The 20,465-nt window shown below is 44.7% G+C and overlaps 6 non-coding genes across 6 annotated transcripts; 3 read left to right on the top strand and 3 right to left on the bottom strand.

The window, feature by feature from the left end:
* The first annotated feature begins 14,478 nt into the window (after window positions 1-14,478).
* Window positions 14,479-14,549, top strand: trnag-gcc (transfer RNA glycine (anticodon GCC)). The gene has a single exon. It is a non-coding gene; the product is annotated as a tRNA-Gly (tRNA).
* A 1,299-nt stretch (window positions 14,550-15,848) lies between these two features.
* On the top strand, window positions 15,849-15,921 carry trnak-cuu (transfer RNA lysine (anticodon CUU)). Its single transcript has one exon. It is a non-coding gene; the product is annotated as a tRNA-Lys (tRNA).
* Window positions 15,922-16,208: 287 nt separating this feature from the next.
* Window positions 16,209-16,290, bottom strand: trnas-gcu (transfer RNA serine (anticodon GCU)). Its single transcript has one exon. It is a non-coding gene; the product is annotated as a tRNA-Ser (tRNA).
* A 1,871-nt stretch (window positions 16,291-18,161) lies between these two features.
* On the bottom strand, window positions 18,162-18,234 carry trnak-uuu (transfer RNA lysine (anticodon UUU)). The gene has a single exon. It is a non-coding gene; the product is annotated as a tRNA-Lys (tRNA).
* A 495-nt stretch (window positions 18,235-18,729) lies between these two features.
* On the top strand, window positions 18,730-18,803 carry trnan-guu (transfer RNA asparagine (anticodon GUU)). Its single transcript has one exon. It is a non-coding gene; the product is annotated as a tRNA-Asn (tRNA).
* Window positions 18,804-19,866: 1,063 nt separating this feature from the next.
* LOC131130228 (5S ribosomal RNA) lies at window positions 19,867-19,985 on the bottom strand. Its single transcript, XR_009129985.1, has one exon. It is a non-coding gene; the product is annotated as a 5S ribosomal RNA (ribosomal RNA).
* Between the last annotated feature and the right edge of the window lie 480 nt (window positions 19,986-20,465).

Raw genomic sequence — 20,465 nt, forward strand, 5'->3', positions numbered from 1 at the left:
ATACGCTGGCATCTGCCCGTGCCCTCACCGCCACCGCCGGTACTTTACCACCACCCGGACATCGCTATCCTCCCTCGTTGGAAATACATCCATCGTGGGTCTCGCAGGAATTTCAATCACGACAACTCCTCCACAACAATAAAATCCATCTGGTCTACCACTCGTCGTCCTCTCAGAAACTCCGACAGGGTAGCGGATAGCAGTGCATTAGCTCGCCTGGTTAGGACGGCTAATGCTAACGCTACCGCTAAGCATGACAACGCCACTGTTCGCTTCAGTCTGCTCAACATCCGCTCTCTCACGAGCAAGGGTCATCTCCTCCAGGATCTCCTCACTGACCGTAAGCTTGATTTTCTGTGTTTAACGGAAACATGGCAACAGCCAAATGACATTTCCACCCTCAACGAATCCACACCGGCTGGCTTTGTTTACATCTGTCATCCCCGTGGCAACGGTCGCGTTAATTCACCGCGAGAAGTGGAAAGTCCTGCCGGTGACGGCCTCTGCATTCAGTTCATTTGAATGCACTGTTTTTATGCTCCCTGGACCCTCCCCCACTGTCGTCGCCACCATTTAGCGTCCCCCTAAGCCCCACACTGACTTTTTAACTGACTTTGCCACCCTCCTTACACAACTCTCCACTCTGTCACATAACTTAATACTGCTGGGAGATTTCAACATACACAAAGACAATAAAACTCTTCCCCTCACCAGAGACTTTCTATTATGCCTTAACAGTTTTGGACTCCATCAATACATTGACTTCCCGACACATACCAAAGGACATACATTGGATCTACTCTGCTGCTCTGGCCTCACCCCCTCCAACTGCACCGCCGACGAACTTCCAATAACGGACCACTTCCTCCTCTCATTCAGCATTACACTCTCCCTCTCTTCAATCAAACCTCCATGTCTCATCTCCTTCAGGAACCTAAAGGACATTAATGTTGACACTCTCTGCTCCGAAATTTCCTGTATCCCAATCCCGGATTTTCCTTCCAACCCTGATGTTCTCACAGCTCTTTACAACACTGGTCTAAACAATATCCTCAACTCTATTGCCCCACTGAAAACTCTGACTGTTTCTGCACCTTGGTACACCCCTGAACTCCGGACAATGAAAAAAAAAAAAAAAAAAAAACGACACCTGGAACGGCTCGACAAAAAAACTGGACTCACAATACACAAAAACAGTTACAATACCCACATTCTCCAGTACAAAGACGCCATTGCACACCGTATATCCGCTTATTACTCTGGACTCATCACATCCAACAAAGGAAATAACAAATCACTTTTCTCATTACTCAACACGATCCTCCAGCCTCCCCACTCCTTACCCCCCCCACTTTTACTCAATTGACACCTGTAACTCACTGATGGCATTCTTCAATGACAAAATTAACTCCATTCACCAGCACCTCTGTTCACAACCGCCTCCTCTCCCCACACCCGGACCCTTTTTCTACAGTCAGCCTTTTCCCTCCTTTCAACTCCCCAATGCGTCTGAAATATCTGACCTCATCCACAAATCCAAGCCCTCCACTTGCCAGCTGGACCCCATCCCAACAATCCTGGTCAAATCCTGCCTCTCCTCTCTGCTTCCTCTCATCTCTGCCATTATCCACTCTTCACTGTCTACCGGTACTGTCCCCCCAGCCTTCAAAACTGCTGCTGTCACTCCAATCCTGAAAAAACCTGGTTCAGATCCCAACAACTTCAATAACCTCCGCCCTATCTCCAACTTACCTTTCATATCCAAAATTCTTGAATAAATAGTCTCCTCTCAACTTCACGCACATCTCACTCTTAACAGTCTGTATGAACCCTTCCAGTCCGGCTCCCGTCCCCGTCACAGCACCGAAACAGCACCCATCAAAATCACCAACGATCTCCTCACTGCAGCTGACACTGGTTCACTTTCAATTCTCATCCTCCTCGACACCATCTCACACCCCATCCTCCTCAGTAGACTCTCCTCAATTGGCATCACCCACACCCCCCTCCATGGTTCCATTCCTATCTCACAGACCGCACTCAGTTCATACAGCTTAAGTCTTTCTCCTCCGACCCCTCCCCAGTCACCACAGGTGTGCCCCAGGGCTCTGTCCTGGGGCCCCTTCTTTTCATAACCTACCTTCTCCCCCTCGGCCATATCTTCCGTAAATTTAACATTCACTTCCGCTGCTTCACGGATGACACCCAGCTCTACCTTTCTTCCAAACCTAACTCCACACTCCCACCGCCCTCCCTCACCTCCTGTCTCTCTGAAATAAAATCATGGTTCACCTCCAACTTTCTGAAACTTAATAGCAATAAAACTGAATTCTTACTCATTGGCACCAAATCCACCTGATCTAAAGTTGACTCCTTCTCTCTCTCCATCAACAGCTCCTTAGTCTCCCCCTCCCCTCAGGTCAAGAGTCTGGGTGTCATCCTCGACAGCACACTATCTTTTCAATCCCACATCAATAACGTCACCAGGTCAGCTTACTTCCATCTGCGCTCCATTAATCGTCTTCGATTTTATATTGGTGTTTTTTATCTTCTGTACAAGCGACCTTGGGTGTCCCGAAAGGCACTTTTAAATAAAATGTATTATTATTATTATAATGCATAATCATGCTGTACCAAACATTTTTCTGTAGTAACCCAAACGGTCGAGACAGACAGCTGCCCCACTGAGCCTGGGTTCTGTCCAAGGTTTCTTCCCAAGAGGGAGTTTTTCCTTGCCTCCGTTGCCAGGTGCAGGTGTGGGTTTCTGTTGTTCATTTATGATGAACTTGATGATAGACCAAACTAATGATAATAATAATGTGAACCAAAGTGCTTCGAGATCACTTGTTTTGTTGTGAGTTGGTGCGATATAATGTCATTGAACGCTTGTAAAATTACTGCTGTTTTTTTTTCTGAAATAATGATGTGCCTTGGGCCGCTGACCTAAACTGTTACATACGGGACATGTTGCCTTGCTACATGAAGTGTTTGTCATTGGTTTTATCTTTCTATATTGCAGAATATTATACATCACAATACTGTTCATAACTGGTGTAATTGTTGACATTTTGACTTCAAGAATTTAAGGCTTTGTTGCATCTTGTTGTGGTTCCTTTTTAAATAAACTGTCAAACGATTTATTCAGAGATTGTCTGGTTTTATATATGAACTTAAGTACAGGTTTTGCTTCCACTGTCTTTTTAAACCGAAATATTCCGCTGCATTCCACCCATCTTCTACTGCTTTTCCGAGGTTGGGTCAAGGGCGGCAACCTCAGCAGGAAATCCCCGACTTCAGTCTCCTGGCTCCTTCATCCAGCTGCACATGCCTTGAAATCTACTGTTTGGTTCTATTTTGGCTTTTGAGGTGACAGTAAGTTGAGAAACCCCAACTTTGGAAATAACTGCTGATGTCAGGTCACATGAATGAACACATTTAAGCTTTCACTTTCAATGTGATGCCACTAGATGCCTTTTGCAAAGAGTTTGTAAAAAATTATTCCTGCAATATGCAATGCTTAATGCTCGGCAGCGCGGCACGGCAGACACCGGGCCCGAGGTTCACAGCATCAAAATTTCCGCTGGAATTTTCTAGTTATGGGCTTGCCCAGCCATACAAGCTTTGCAGCTGTCTATGGAGCTTGCATGCTGACTTGAGGCTCTCTTGCTAGGTGCTAGCATGATGACTGTTATCATGTTAGCATTTAAGCTAATTTCCTCATATCTAAAGGCAACTACACACATGGCATGATGTGGGGACACTGTGGGACTGCTTTAATACTTTTGGGACTTGAAGCTATCTTGCTAGGTGCTAGCATGGTAGCCGTTAACATGTTATCATTTAAGCTAATTTACTCATGTCTAAAGGCAAATACATACATGGCATGATGCAGGGAGGTTATAGGACAACCTTGGCAGTTTCTAAACTTGAGGCTCTCTTGCTAGGTGATAGCATGATGACTGTTCGCATATTAGCATTTTAGCTAATTTGCTGATGTCTCAAGGCAAATACACACATTGTATGATGTGGGGACACTATGGGACTGCATCAAACTGTTCGGGACCTGAGGCCCTCTTGCTAGGTGCTAGCGTGGTATCCGTTAGCATGTTAGCATTGTCAGGTTCAAACTCCTGTGACTTTACTTAAATACAGTAAAGTCTCGTTATATCGATATTGTCGGGAGTTGGAAAAAATATCGATATAACCGGTATTCTGCGCCGAACTGCATTAAAAGTGGGCAATAATACACTCAACATTGTTCTATAGTATAGAACAATGTCGAGCAGCTTAAATCAATCTTTGCTTAAGGATTTCAATACCAAAAAAGAACACGGCGAACGGCTGCTTCCAGTCAACTTTATTGTTCACACTTCCACCACCAGAGCACAGCACACACACCGATTCCCGCACTTCCTGGTTCATAGGTCATGCTCAACCCGCCCCACATAGCTGGCCAAACACATGCCTGCAACAGAAGAACCAACTGCGTTCGTGGTTTCTCTCGTGTGTATAGAATAAAAAGATATCTGAATACAACACAATTAAATACATGTATTTGTACGCTTGTGTCTTCGTTGGAATAGGTGTGTATGCTATGTCAGTTGGTTCTTCTGTTGCAGGCATGTGTTTGGCCAGCTATGTGGGGCGGGTTGAGCATGACCTGTGAACCAGGAAGTGCGGGAATCGGTGTGTGTGCTGCGCTGTGGTGGTGGAAGTGTGAAAAATAAAGTTGACTGGAAGCAGCCGTTTGCCGTGTTTTTTTTTTGGTATTGAAATCCTTAAGCAAAGATTGATGTAAGCTGCTTTTGTATCGATATAAGCAGACCAAATTGGCTGGCGGGAGATGAAAAGGGCATCGTAGTAACCGGATTATCATAATAACCGGGTATCGTACTAACGGAACTAATTATATCATAAAAGACTAGAAATTTGCCGGGAAATGAAAATAGTATCGTAATAAGCAGTAATTCGTTATAACCGATATCGATATAACGAGAATTTACTGTATAGGAATACAGAAGAGACAGACAACAATATTCAAAGTTGCTCGCAGCGAGGAGAGTGAAACCACATACCCAGTGACATGCCGCTCCACTCTGAATATGCAGTTCACACTCCTCTCCTTTTACTCTCTTTCGGGGGTCCCTACTACATGGTCGTGCAACTCTAAGGGGGGGTGGAGAAGGCAGTTGCACGAGCTGTATTTGTTTGTCTATGTGTGTGTGTGTATGTGAGAGCAATTACTTTTAATGTTTTACGAGTTCTTATCTTGACACATTCTTGCAGGGTTAACATGAGCATCTGCAGAGTTGCTGTTGGCGCATCCAGGCACCTCCAGGACCTGGGGGTCACTGGGGGGTCTCTGATCAGGGTCACGGGAAAATTCCTTCTTCAGCACATTCAAACAATTTTTATTGTCTAAGCAAATGGATATAAGGGTGATAACTAACAAAATAATACTTGTATCTACATTTTATTCTAACATTTCCCTCCTGTTTATCACGCTTTTATCTGTTTGCTGTCGCTCCTTGGGTCTCCTCTCGGTTTTTTCCTCGCAGGTCATCTTTGTCAGAAAATGTGCTTACATTTAAACGGAAGTGTTCTCGTCATCTGAGTCAAAGTACAAGTCAGAAACAAGTCAGGAGCATATCTATCATGGTTGTCCTAGTCATCATCACTGTCATCGCTGCCACCTGCCACCAGTAGGGGGTACATTTCATTTACCTTGTTGTCATTGGTGCCATGGCTAAATTCACAGTCCATGTGATTCTAACCTTCAAGATAGGGATACAACATCCACATAAGGCACACAAAAGAAGGGCAACAGCGAGTGCAATAAGCACAGACATCACATAAGGAGACCATTGTCCCCAAAATGCTCTCCACCAGTCACCGAACATCTCAGTGTCAACACCAGTGTTCCTTCATCTTGGTGTTTAGCGCCTTTAAACCAGAAATCGCACGCATCAGCATTCCTGTGGAATCTGTATTGTTGGGGATGGACATGCCACATTGGTCGCCAAGCATGGCGCACACTCCTTGCTGATGTGCCAGCAGTCCATCCAAGGCGATACGATTCTGGAAGGCCATGAGTGACGTGGCATGGAGTTGTTCTCCAATTGCTGTGAGTCCGGCCTCGGTGTAGTTCCCAAGCTTCTGTATGTCATAGTGGAGGTAGTTAATCCTATCCACATTTTTGTTAACTGTTATCCATGGGATAATACTTTCCCTCCAAACCCGCTGCAATCTGATTTACTAGTTTGTATTCTGGTGGTACCCCTCGTGGCACGCTGATGGCATCGATGTAAGTGGGATTGTCTTTTGTTATCCAGTCGGTGTCTGGAACCTCCCTTTTTGTTTGGAAGTAGTTTGGGAGGTGATGTTCATCTGCTTCAAAGATTTAGCATTTAGTAACATGTCAACATTCATAGGGTAAATGGATACTGAAATCTGTAATGTCACTACTGCACGTTCCGCTCATGTTATATACAATGTCATAGTGGTATTTGTCTCTACATCAACACCACACGTCTGTTCTCGAGTACTGTTTGTGTGTGTGCGTGTTCGTGTGTGTGTGTGTGCGTGTTCGTGTGTGTGTGTGTGCGTGTTCGTGTGTGTGTGTGTGCGTGTTCGTGTGTGTGTGTGTGCGTTACTGTCTACTTCAGTGTCAACCTTGGCATCAGATGAGTCAGAGTAGGCATGATCCCATCACACCCCACCTCCTTGCTTCCTTCCACCTTGCTTGTTAAGAAAGTCCTCCATCAAGTCTTTGGTCCAAAGTCTCCTTTTCTGCACATGCCAGGGTCATATTGCTGTTCTAGTCTCTCCTCTGGATGTCCTCCTTGCTGGTGGCCATTTGTTGCCACTTCTAGATTCTGGTGCTTGGCTTGTCCTTGCATCAAAGGTGTGATCCTGTCCAGTTCTGAGTCGGCCACATTCCACTTTAGTGGCTGGTGATGTGATTGTCGTTGTCACCATAAACACCATGTCAGCAAACATCTTCTGAACTTTCAGTCTGGAAGTGATCGTTTGCTGTCAGAGCACAGTTCATGTGATGGATCTTCTTCAGGTCTTGGTGAAGATAAAACTGGACACAATGCATGTCTGGAGGTGATGAGAGGACTCATTATGCATATTGTTGTATCAGTATGTTGTTTTCAGGTTGTTGGCAGAGCAAATGTGGAGGTGTGAGATCAAGATCATGGACCACTCTGAGACACTGAGGTACTGTATGGGAACGAGGACACTGCAACATCAGGAACACCAATCCTCCTGTTACAATAGTGATCTTAGAACTAGGATGCATTGTTCGGTTTTCTGGACCAGGGTATGTGCTATAATCTTCACTGCTCAACACAATGCCTCAGAGTCTAGGACTCTGAAGTCCCCTGCATCACAGACTGGTCTTTACCTTCCTCGTCAGACTCCCGAACAATGACTACTTTACAATGCGTTTGACGTATCCAAGTGTTTCTTTCTACAATTCTTAATGCTGTTGGTGTCGTTAACAGTACTTGATAAGGCCCTTCCCACTTGGGAGAGTGCCAGTGTTTTCTTGTTCCACTTTTACTCAACACTCAGTCTCCTGGTGTCAGTCTCATGTCTTCTATCAAAGTAGAATCGTCATCAGTTTCCTACACATTTTCGAATTGTGTCAACCTATAAGGTTTGACAAACAACGTTTCATATGGACTCAAACCATTTGTGCCGTTATGTTTATGTGTAATTTAACTGGATCTAAACATTATGTCCTTGGACACTTTGTTTCTTCCATGCATTTTCTGTTCTACCAGTCCTCCACTTTGGGGATGGTACGCGCTATGGTTCTTTAAGTCCATGCGGAACATTGTTCCTGTTTTCTTTCCTTTTTTTCTTTTCTTTTACAAGTTAATTTACAAAGTGACTGCTGTAGTCTAATTCTGTTTCATTCTCAATATATTCCATGCAGATCAGATGAGTACCATGTTAAACTGCGATCAGTACTTGTCAACCACTAGTAAAGTTAGTATAAGGTCAGGACACAGCATCCTGTGCTGCGTCTCGTGTTATCTTTGCAGAGATCATTGTGGGAGAACCAAAAAGCCAGGATGGTCTCAGGCATTTATGGTCATTCACTCATTGGAAATCTAAACTCAGGAGGCAATAAAGATAATGGGGTGAAGGAGCAAGTGTCTGGTCCAGGAACAGGATCCTGGTCCATCTCATACACATACCCCTACTCCATCCCATATGAGGCCAATCTACAACAGCTCTGGGATGCAAGAATCAGGGCTGACCTTCCTTCACTTTTAATTAGCTCAATAAGTCCATATGTATTACTTGAAATTAATATTGTCGTTTTGGAAATTGGCCACGCCTCGGTCACAAGTTGTCCTGGACGTTGTGTTTTGCACACGTTAAAAACGCTCAACAAAAATTTTTTGAATAAGAATTTTTAAACACGAATTAAAGTGGGTGTTAATAGTGTGACACATCCCTCCTGTTGAGACATGTGTAACACCATGGCTCAAAATGTCAGCCCACTTTTACAATTTTTTGGCAAGATTGGTTTCTTTTCTGTCGACATATAAACATTTTTGTCCAGGGTTGCTTTATTCCTAAGCCAGTGGTCAATTTCCTATTTTGGACTTTGTTGTTGCATATCAGCCAATATCTCAAAGTCTACTTGTAATCTTTCAGTTTCAAGATGGTCCAGTTCCTTTAGTGCCGCTTGTTTTGCCATTTTATCAGCGAACGCATTTCCTAAGGATATCGGATCAGTATTATTTGTAAGTCCCATTTACATGCAATGCAATTTGTATTGGTAATTGCACTGCTTCTAGTAATGCTGTTAACAATCCTGCATGAGTTACTGGTTTTCCTGTTGATGTTATCATACCTCTGTTCTGCAAAGGTATGTACTGTTCAATGTACATATTGGCTATCGGTATAATTTGTCACCTTTTAACCTTTCATTAATTTGCATGCTTCTGTAAGCGCTATGACTGCATAGCCAGTTATGATTCTTTCCACAAATCATTTTTCTTTGAGGAAACATCTACAAAAATCTCCTCTTTTTGTTAGTGCCTGAGCTAATAAGTCTGGTCTACACTTTGTAGTTTGTGTTGTTAGTTCATCACAATCATGTGTTTCGCTTTCCTCAGGGAGTGGTAGAAGGGTAGGTTGAGCGTGGTGCATCGCTCAAGTGTTACATGTGGTTGAGACAAAAGACAGATGTCTAGCAGGAGACAAAAATGTCATGCTCGTCTGCAATAGCAGGGTGGAAACCGCATGAGGTACTTTCAGTACTAGTAAATGGAACAATATAATGGTTGCACTTGTTTCCACGGCCATAGATGCTGCTATTAGCCCGCACACAATGTAAGATGGCGCATGCTACTGCATCTAGCTTACAAGAGTAGTACGCTATTGGTTGTTTCTTTGCACCATACTCTTGGTAAGACTGAGTTGAGTACATGACCTCGGCCTCACTTCACATCTTTATAATCTACTGTTTGTTTAAATGTTTTGCTGTAATCATGCAGTGCTAGAATCATACTTCCTACCAGTACTCTTTTTCACAGAATGCTTTTTCTGCCTCCTCATTCCACTGTAAGAGTGACATCATTTTTATACATTAAGTTTGTTAATGGTGACACTATTTGTGCATAGTTTGGAATCCAACATCTACATCTAATTAGTGAGTCCTAAGAAGGACATAATTTGCTTTGTTGTTTGTGGTTTAGGTGCATTTAAAATTGCTTGTTTCCTGTCAGCTAGAATAGTTTGTCCTTGTCCTGTCAACTGATGGCCCAAGTAGTTCACTGATTGCTTACAAAATTGTACTTTGTCTTTACTCACTTTAAGGCCTTCTTTCGCTAAATGGTGTAATAAGGCTATTGTGTCTTCCTCACATGACTTCCTATCTGGTGACGCTAGTAGGATGTCATCTACATATAGTAATATATGGCTTTCATTTGGGGATTAAACATAGACATAATGGCTATCATTGCTTGTGAATACATTTTCGGGCTTTCACAATATCCTTGCGGTAGGCGTGTGTATGTATATTTTTCCTGCAAACGTAAATGCGAACCTAAACCTTCTTTCTCTATGTATTGGAATGGAGAAGAATGCATTACTGATGCCTACTATGGTGAACCATGTGACATCTGTTGGTAAAGAATTTAACAATGTGTGTGGGTGAGGCACACAAGGTGCTCTTGCCACCACAGCTTGATTTACAGCTTGTCCTGTATCATTCTCCATCCCACAGAGAGTGGCACTTTTTCCCACTGGAAAATTAAGGATGTTCCATTTTGAGCTGTTACATTCTACTAAGGCTTTAGCTTTTAACAATTCTTCTATCACTGGTTTTATTCCTTCATATGCATCTGGTTTTATTGGGTATTGCCTAACACATGTCCTGTAATCATTTTTAGCTTTAATTTGTACAGGTTGGGCACTTTTAATTAGTCCTACATCTGATGGACCACAACGTTATTGGTAGGGACTTGACCATTATTGTCAAATTTTCCTCCTGCTGTCCTGAGCCATGTATTGCCTGCAGATCTTGAATGTGGAAATTCATATCTGCAAGTTGTTCTACATGCTCCCGAGTCACAAAGAAATCTGATTGGATTACCATTCACTTCCAATGTGACTTCTGCGATGTTCAAAGGCAAATACCTCTTGTAAATTTAATTCTACTACTGGTTCATCATTTGGTTCTGGTTCTATTTGTTTAGACAAGCCTAGTCATGCCTAATATGGCTTTTGGTTCCTTTTGAACTGGCCTTTGTCACAATCACGGGAGAAGTGACCTTCTTCACCGCAATTCCAACATCCAGTATTGTTGGGATAGCTTCGTACATTCTGTCTACCTGTTCCGCTACCTTTTCCTCTGAATCGTCCTTGACTTTGAAAGAGGATTTCTCCGTTATCTGTAACAAAGGTGTGTATTTTTTGCATCTTATTTTTGTTACTTAACACCTGCATTTTGCATGCTGCATGCTGCACGTGTGTGATATAGTCTGCCATAGTTGCTGTGGGCATTCCGATGAAATGTTTATCAACCCACCCTTTTATGCCAGGATTTGAATTAGCATGTATCGCATTCTTTAACTGTTGTTGGTATGGGCCTGTGGGTTCATCATCTTCAGCAAGGCCGCTATTTAGTTTGAATACCGTAATCATACGCACTCTATACTCATCAAATGATTCGTCATTCTTTTGTTTGCATTGTCCTATTGTTGAGTAATTAGCTCTTTTCCTGAACTTTGCTAGGACTCTCTCTTCCAACTGATTGATTCTTTGCTCCAATGTGGGGTCATCATGGGCCACAGGTTGGCCATTGCCATATGTGGGGCTCCAATTTCCTTTACACAGACACCACTCTGGCCCTAAGGCTCTCATCCACACTTGTTGTACTTCTATTCCGTTCAGGTGGTATGACATTCTCAAGTTGTTCATGTCTGTAATAAATCTTACGGCGTCCTCTTTTACAGGTGTGACACCATCTAAGGCCTTCTTTACATCTTCCTGTGTCCATGTACGATACACTAGGATTGTGGGACGTTCATCATTGGCTACATTAGGGTTCGGTACTTCTATCATTGGAAACGCATCGGTTTCCCGTGAAACCCTAGATGGTGATTTAGGAGAAAATACTTCTCCCATCTGTTTTGACCACTCAACAGAAAAAGGTTTAGCTCTTGTTTGTGGTGGGTATGGCACTGATGGTCTGACACCGTGGTTGTCATATTGTGGGGGTTCAGCGAACTGTGGATACAATTGTGATTGTCCACCTACTACACCATCATTTTGACTACTATTGCTCACTCCTTTAGTTGGCATAACCCTACTTTCATTACCTTCCTTTCGTGTAAAAAATGTGTCTGCGTCTTTCTCCTCATTTACTTTTCCTTCATCTTTCTGATACTCCTGAAGTAAAACTTCCCTTACTATCTTATATAACTCTTCCTTTTTACAACCTTTTTTTTCTGCTCTATCTCTCGCCTTCCTTTCTTCCATCTTCGCCTCGCCTTTTTGCCTTCTCTCTGCCAACTCCTTCCAATATGACAGGTCATCATACCCTTGCTTTTGCATTTTTTTGGTTTGATTCTTGTTCCTTTTTGCTATATCCTGTTGCAATTTTATTAATTTAGGGATCGATAATTGTCCGTCAAAACCATACTTGTTAATCCATATTTCTAGATGTTTTATTTTGGTTGGTTGGTGCTGAAACACGTAACACCAATCCTTGCAATTTAGTTCCTCCCTTTTGACTTGTGTTTTTCCACTTTTATTTCCCATCTTGGGAATAATTTGGTCCCTGTTGTGATGAGCTTCCTAGGGAAAACTAACAACAGGGTTGTTTGTCAGTGAGAGAGTAATGAACTTTTCTTTGAGGTACTTCTCAAGCTTCTACCCCGGTGAGGGTGGAGAATTCTTGCCTCTGCTTCCTCAAAGACTTACTCTATTTCTCACCCTTTAATATGAAGACCTGTCTAGTGACAAAATCTCCCATTCACACACTCATTTGTACGTTTTCACATTCAAACCCCGAAAAGGCCTTTCACCGTGGAGGCACTCCTTTTCTAGCCTAACATGACCGACAACTCTGTCTTTGTTCAAAAAACTGCCAACTCTGTCTTATTGTGAAAGACCGCCAACTCCGTAACACTGTGGGTCCATCTTATTACACAAGACTGCCAGCTCGTCTTCCTACAGAAGACTGTCGAGTCCGTCTCTTTGCTTGCCAGCGACTAGTATACACAAGGCTTTTAGCACCGGGTGACAAACCTTATTGACTCGCGGGCCGCACTCAGCTCTAGGGGTCAAAAACCCTTAGCGGGCTGCATGTGGACCCCAGGTCTCAGTTTGCCCACCCCTGCTTTAACACAAAGGGATGCCACCCTTTCACTCACAACACAAAGGGACGGCGCCCTTTCACTCACACTCTGATCAAAAGTGTCTTACTGATTGTTGTCGTCTCTTCCGTAGGTATCCCGTCAACCTTCAGCTTCCAGTTGTTGAGCTGAGAAGACAGCCCGTCAAAGGGTTTTGTCTGCCGTGGCCACGGTCTTTCTGTCTTGTCCGCTCCACAACTGGACTCCTCAGGTATCTTGGGATCTGGCTCGAAGAACCAAGTAAATGTCAGGTTCAAACTCCTGTGACACTTGTAAAATCACTTCAATACAGAAATACAGAAGAGACAGACAACAATATTCCAAGTTGATCGCAGCGAGGAGAGTGAAACCACATACCCAGTGACATGCCGCTCCACTCTGAATATGCAGTTCACACTCCTCTCCTTTTATTCTCTTTCGGGGGTCCCTACTACATGGTCGTGCAACTCTAAGGGGGGGTGGAGAAGGCAGTTGCACGAGCTGTATTTGTTTGTCTATGTGTGTGTGTGTATGTGAGAGCTATTACTTTTAATGTTTTACGAGTTCTTATCTTGACACATTCTTGCAGGATTAACATGAGCATCTGCAGAGTCGCTGTTGGTGCATCCAAGCACCTCCAGGACCTGGGGGTCGCTGAGGGTCTCTGATTAGGGTCACGGGAACATTCCTTCTTCAGCACATTCAAACACTTTCTATTGTCTAAGCAAGTGGATATAAGGGTGATAACTAACAAAATAATCTACATTTTATTCTAACACTCGCCCGATATGCGCTCCACAGCGCCTTGTCATTCCAGCCGCTCTCTGTCGCTATCCATTTGACTCGACAACCGGCTGCGGGAGCGCAGCGCACAGCGGAGCCTCTCCGACCCACATGTCGGCTCCAAATCCCACCTCCTGGGGCTCTTCCGGCACCACTCCTCCCTCCCTGCTCCAGCAGCGGAGCGCCGTCTGATGACGTCGGGAGTGTCGTCCCCATGCAACTGGGAGCCAGTCGCCTTTCGTCAGCGGAGAGGAGTCACCGTCCACGCCTGTGGCTGTGCCTGTACTGTGGGAGTCCTACACACAATTTCCCGCTGTCCAGTTCGCCCAGCACGCCAACACTCTTCCTCCACCAGGGATATTCCCCAGCTGCTGGCACTGCCCGCTCCAACCACACCGGCTGCATCATCCGCTTTGGTGGGCCGACTTCAGGTGGAAGGTACGATATCCTGGGCGGGGGAAGCTTCTCCTACCACAGCATTAATTGACTCTGGGGCAGACGAGAACTTCATTGATAGCGGACTGGTCAGTTCTCTCAACATTCCTACTGTTGAGCTTGTCCCCCACAAGAATGTCCGCTCGCTAGATGAACATCACCTGGCATGCATTACGCATCAGACGTGCACCATATCCTTGGTGCTGTCGGGTAACCACCACAAGGTCACTATTTTTTTTTTATGCCCTCTCGCTCAGCTCTGTTAGTACTCGGCCTCCCCTGGCATCATGTGCGTGTGTTGTGATTGTGATGTTTTGTCATTCAGCGCCACTTTGCAGAGGCACATCCACTCGACAATTTAATTTGTTCTCCGATGGTGTTTCCCAATGTGGCATTGGTGGTTCAGTGGTAGAATTCTCGCTTGCCAAGCGGGGGGCCCGGGTCCGATTCCCGGCCAATGCAGTATATCTCAGCTTGTACCTTTCTTTAGAGCTCATGTTGAAAAAGTACAAAGGCTCTTTTCCTGCGAAAGGGCAGTATTCAGAATGACACCTGAAACGTAACAGACCGGACCACCCGAGAGTTAAGGTGGACAGCACTTAGTGAAACCTGACTGCAGTCATGCTGTTGTAGTCTCTGTCGCGCAATTGGTCAGCACATTTGGCTGTAAACTGAGAGGTTGGTGGTTCGAGCCCACCCAGGGACTCTCAATTCACACATTTGTTGGACTTTGGACTCCCTCCCTTGTATGAACATTTTTCCCCATTGGCGAACTGTTTTTGTGTTGGTGCCAGATGCACTGCTGGCACTGTGGCTAAGCTGGTCAAAGTGCCTGTCTAGTAAACAGGAGATCCTGGGTTCAAATGCCAGCAGTGCCTGGGTGCTTGGTCAGTGAAACTTTGGCAGCTGATTTGTGAACCATGTACTTCTTTTTGTCACTTGCCCTTCAAGAACGAATTGACGTTGCATCCACAGCTGACGTGATTCTTGTGGATCCCATTACGCCAGAAGGTGCTTGAATCCAAAGAGTATGACATTGTGATGTGTTGTCATTCAGCGCCACTTTGCAGAGGCTCATCCACTTGACAGTTGAATTTTTTTTCTCTTACAGTGTGTCCCCACGTGGCATTGGTGGTTCAGTGGTAGAATTCTCACTTGCCAAGCGGGGGCCGCGCGGGGCCGCGCGCGTGTTGTTGACATTTGCTGCCAGCCAATCAGGATGCGACACAGACGTCAGACAAGCAAAGAGACTCGCCTGCCACGCGGGCATGATTACCATTACCATCTATCAGGGATGGCAACTGAATTAAGAATCAATGCCAGAAACCTGCCACAGGATTTCAGATAATGTTTTGATGCAGACTGGTCATGATGCATCTGATTAATTCAATTCATTAATTAATTAAAATTAATTAAACCACTACCTGTGAGAGGTAAGGTACACCATTGCACTAAAGATTGATAGAATAGTTAGTAATGGAGTTAGTAGTGAATAACTAACAATGCTTGTGGGGATTTGTTTGGTTTTGGACATCTTTCAGATAAATAAACATGCAAACTGACCCGGGAACATCATGGCTGTTCCTGACAAATGAACATAACAGGAGGGTTAAGATGACTACACTTCCAAAGTTCTCAGCTATGACTGAACCTCTCGCTCCTTTGTTCCCCGAGAAACTAGGTTGGGTGTGGAATTGATCAAACATCAAGAAGACCACATCAATTTAAAAAAAATAAAAAGTGATATCTTGGCAGAAAAAGGCCCGGTTAGCTCAGTTGGGAGAGCATGAGACTCTTAATCTCAGGGTAGTGGGTTCGAGCCCCACATTGGGCGGTTCAGCTCTTTTGGTGATACATCTTAAAGATTTCTTTCCTGTGGAAAATTCTGCAACATGCGGAAAACATTTCATTCTTGTAGGACCACAAATGGTAGAGCGCTCACTTCGCATGTGAGATGAAGTGGAATCGATGCCTGCATTCTCCAAATGGTATATTATGCCTTTTTCTTGCCAAAAAAGCATTCTCAATCTCCCACATCGTACCGGATGCTTGGATTAATTGCATTCTAATGATGTTTCCTAAAAAGACAGGTGGTGTCAAAACTGGCGCATTAGTATAGTCCGATGAGGATGGGATTCGAACCCATGCGTGCAGAACACAATGGCTTAGCAGTCCATCACCTTAACCTCTCGGTCACCTCATCTCCTTTGTGGACATGGTCTTGTTGACTCAAAATGACACATCTTAATTAGTGTTTTGGTGTTGCAGAAATTGTGGCAGCCTTCCTGTGCAGCGGGGGGATTTAACTCAAAGGCTAGAGTTCTTGCTCTACATGCAAGAAATAGCGGGTTTGATACCCGTATTGTCGAAATGATATGTTATGGCTTTTTCGCCAACAAAAGCGTTCTTGATCTCCGACATCGTACCTTATACTTTGATTCATTGCATGCTAATAATGTTTACTAAAAATACAGGTGTGGTCAAAACTAGTGTATTTTTACATCACCACACTTCAAGTGGACAGACAATCTTGTCTTTTCAGACAATACAATTACAAAAGCAACACACACCTGCCATGACCCTGAATCGGCCGGGGTTGTTGCGGCCACAACACAGAGTAGGAACCACTATACAATTACGGCTGTGAGCTATGCTTTTCTGGGCAAGAACCATAAACTCAGACTTGGAGGTGCAGATTGCTCATTCCAGCTGGTTCTTTTTCGTCTGCGAGCAAAGCTTGAATTTCATGTGGGTGTTGTCCTGGCGGGAGAAACATTTTAGCTCGTGTCGGCATGGCTACCGTGACAAAAGCCCATTTTCCTTTCCAGTAAATGTGTATCAGCTGAACACTTTGCAGACCTAATGCTGTGAACATTTGCGCGAACTCAAGGTCGGGTTTGTGTCTGATTGTAACATGATATGCATCAGGATTCTGTATGTCACCTCCCAACTGCACTTGTCTGGTCTTAATATGTCATTGGCTGTGTTGTCGTGATCGATTTTGATGAAATCAAGAGAACAAAGTCACCCCTTTACAAACTATTTGCCAACTCACGATGTAAACAGCAATTGTGCTGAAAACTGGGATTGAACCAGGGACCTTTAGAGATTCAATCCAACGCTCTCCCAACTGAGCAATTTCAGCTGCAAAGGGGTTTCTCTGCTTTTTCAGTCTGGGCTAAAAGTGGGGGTAGGGTGAAGCTGTGTCTGTGCCACGTACTATGTTGCTGTGTACCTGGTCCAGTGTGTTCTCATCTTGGGTTGGAATGTCCCCATGCTGGTAAAGGGTGGGGAATACAGTCCGTCGATGAGGATAAGCGGTACAGTGGAGTTCACTGGTTGAAGTCGCCAGGTACCATAAAAATGGCAATGGGCCACGAGGGTGTTCTGAATTCCCCTTTGGCCAAATTGGCTAAATGGCCGTACAAAAAGCACCATACTTGGAGCCTGTGGTCAATGTCAACAGTTGGGCTAATTCAGTTCTGTTGAGACGGTGATTATGTACCAAGTCAGTTATGTCAGTCAGGATTTGGTCAAGGTTGTTGTGTGGTTTTGGCATGGATAAGGCTATGTATCTAAATTTAGGAGGAGTCCATGGTCTGTAAACATACTGAGGTACTCCCACAGCTGTTGCGGAACTTGTGGGACCTTGCAAATTTCCCCACTGAGGGACGAATAAAGGCATATCTTATCTTCTACCATAGGGTAGGCTTTTGGCAAGAAGTAGGATTCTTAATCCTACTTCTTGCCATTCTTACTGCTTTCCCAAGTTCCAAAATTTCCTTGGGAGCGAGTTTGATAACCGAGCCCACCCAGGGACTCTCAATTCACACGTGTTGGACTTTGGACTCCCTCCCTTGTATGAACATTTTTCCCCATTGGCGAACTGTTTTTGTGTTGGTGCCAGATGCACAGCTGGCGCTGTGGCTTAGCTGGTCAAAGTGCCTGTCTCGCACTGTATCTTCAATTTAATTATTGAGAATGGCGTTTACCCACAGTCCTGGAAGATCGCAAAGGTGCTTGGTCGAAAAGGTTTACTTAAACAAGTTATTCAGGGAAGGGGCCTACCTTCACCGCCTGAACAGGGACTTGAACCCTGGACCCTCAGATTAAAAGTCTGATGCTCTACCAACTGAGCTATTCAGGCCTTTATGGAATGAGGACAACTCACAAGGTAAAATCTTCTGGCATACTGTACTTGACCTTGCAGAGATGAGAGCTTCTTCTCTGGCTCTCAACAAAGGCGGTCGCATCTTTCCCCTCTCCTCCCTATCCCTTATCTTCCCTGCTTTGTTGTTCCCTGTCCATCCTGTCGATGGAGTTTGACTTGATTCTTTGTCACGCAGTCTGAAATTGGCAAACTGAGAAATTCTGATTGAGTGATCAATGCAGTCTGTCTATTTTAATACATTTCGTCTCAACTCATGTTGAAAAAGGACAGAGCCATTTCCGTGAGAGCACAAGACCCCTGGATTGTACCCAAAAATACTTTGCGTTCATCAAAGAGTAAAGCTGGTGTCCTGGTTTGCAATGCCTCGATTGTTACACCAGAAGGTGCGAGTCACATCCAAAACAAAGGGCATGCTGGACGCATAGCATGCGTTAGTATGGCTTCAACTGAACAGAAGTTGGCAGTGTGTGCGTCTCTGTGGCGCAATCGGTCAGCGCGTTCGGCTGTTAACCAGGAGGCTGGTGGTTTGAGCCCACCCAGGGACGTTCTCTGGATGTCACTAGTGTCACTGTTCATTCATGTTTGCGCTCCACTCTTGCACAGCACTTGTGTGGTTCCCAATTGGCAAACTGCGTGTCAATGACTTTTCAAAAGCACATTCCAGCTTCCATGGTCTAACACATTTGATCAGAAGTTAGGTTGATCAAGTCACAGATTTCAGTTTGTTTCTGCACAGGTCTGGTGAAACACAGAAGCTCTGCTTGAAAATATTATCTTTTGCAAAAGCGCCATCCAGGATTATAGATTAAGAGACGACGGAATGCTTTTATGTTAAAAGGAATCAAGTCAAACCCCATCAACTGGTAAGCAGGGGCCCTTAAGAGAAGACACTGTATACTGTTGTGATTTTTTGACAGACATGTCTAGTAAACAGGAGATCCTGGGTTCAAATCCCAGCAGTGCCTTCTCTGTGTTTCAGCAGCTCCTATGCTGTTATTTAAAAGAAATGTTGTTCTTGTTCTGTTGAATAAAGACCCATCATTTCTGATGTCATATGTAGTATACATGTCACATGTACTACAATGCTCCCTACAAAGACAATACCCTTGTGTATTTGGACATTTGCAGGTTTAAGAAAACAGACCACATTAGCCAAATATCTTCTGGACAAAAGAGTGGTCAGACAAGACAACGTTTGAGCCAGTCACCTGAACATTAGACTTTTGATCTGAGTGTCCGGGATTCAAGTCCCTGTTCAGGTGACCAGTGATAGGGTCTGAGGTCCACTTGCAAACGCCTCCTTTTTGCCCACAAAATACAAGGGCAACAGGACAATCCCTTGGTACTTTATGGAAACATTGTGAGGTGCCTGGCTTTTAACTAGAAGTGGAAAGACTTGTGTAGCCCCTCACACAAACCATGTGACTTCCTCCCATGCATATGTTGCCAGCTGATCCTTGACATCAGCAAAATTTTGGTTCTAGGACAATGGGGTCACCTGCCCCCATTGGTCTTTTCCAAGGAGTCACGGTGGCCGAGAGGTTAAGGCGTTGGACTCGAAATCCAATGGGGTTTCCCCGCACAGGTTGGAATCCTGAAACCATAAAAGGCTTACAGCACCTGGTATTCCCAGTCGGTCTCCAATCCAAGTACTAACCAGGCCCGCCCCTGCTTAGCTTCCGAGATCGGACGAGATCGGGCGTTTTCAGGGTAGTATGGCCGTAAGCTGCCAGGTCAACTGAAAAGATCCTATTTGAAGGCGACGCAGGCCAAACTAGACTCCAGCAAAAAGTGTCAAACAGCGCCCTCTGCTGTCAGGCAAGAGCAGAAACCATAAAAGCTTACAGCACCTGGTATTCCAAGGCGGTCTCCCATCCAAGTACTAACCAGGCCCGCCCCTTCTTAGCTTCCGAGATCGGACGAGATCAGGCGTTTTCCGCGCGGCCGGCGGGGATAGTTCAGCTGAAACGAGCTAAACTTTCCCCATTCATTTCCAATGAGAGCGAAAGACCACTATGAATGTAATATACGTTTGTCCAGGGGTGGCGCTGTGGCGTTCATCCCCACGATGGATGTAATATACATTTGTCCATGAGTGGCGCTGTGGCCGCTTCTGCTCCACCCACCACATCCATCCTGAACTTCAGGTAACACAGCACAATTGCTTTTTCCGAGCGAGCGACGAGACGACGCGACAAAAACACGGT

The sequence above is a fragment of the Doryrhamphus excisus genome, chromosome 5, assembly GCF_030265055.1.
Source record: "Doryrhamphus excisus isolate RoL2022-K1 chromosome 5, RoL_Dexc_1.0, whole genome shotgun sequence".
Classification (NCBI taxonomy): Eukaryota; Metazoa; Chordata; class Actinopteri; order Syngnathiformes; family Syngnathidae; genus Doryrhamphus; species Doryrhamphus excisus.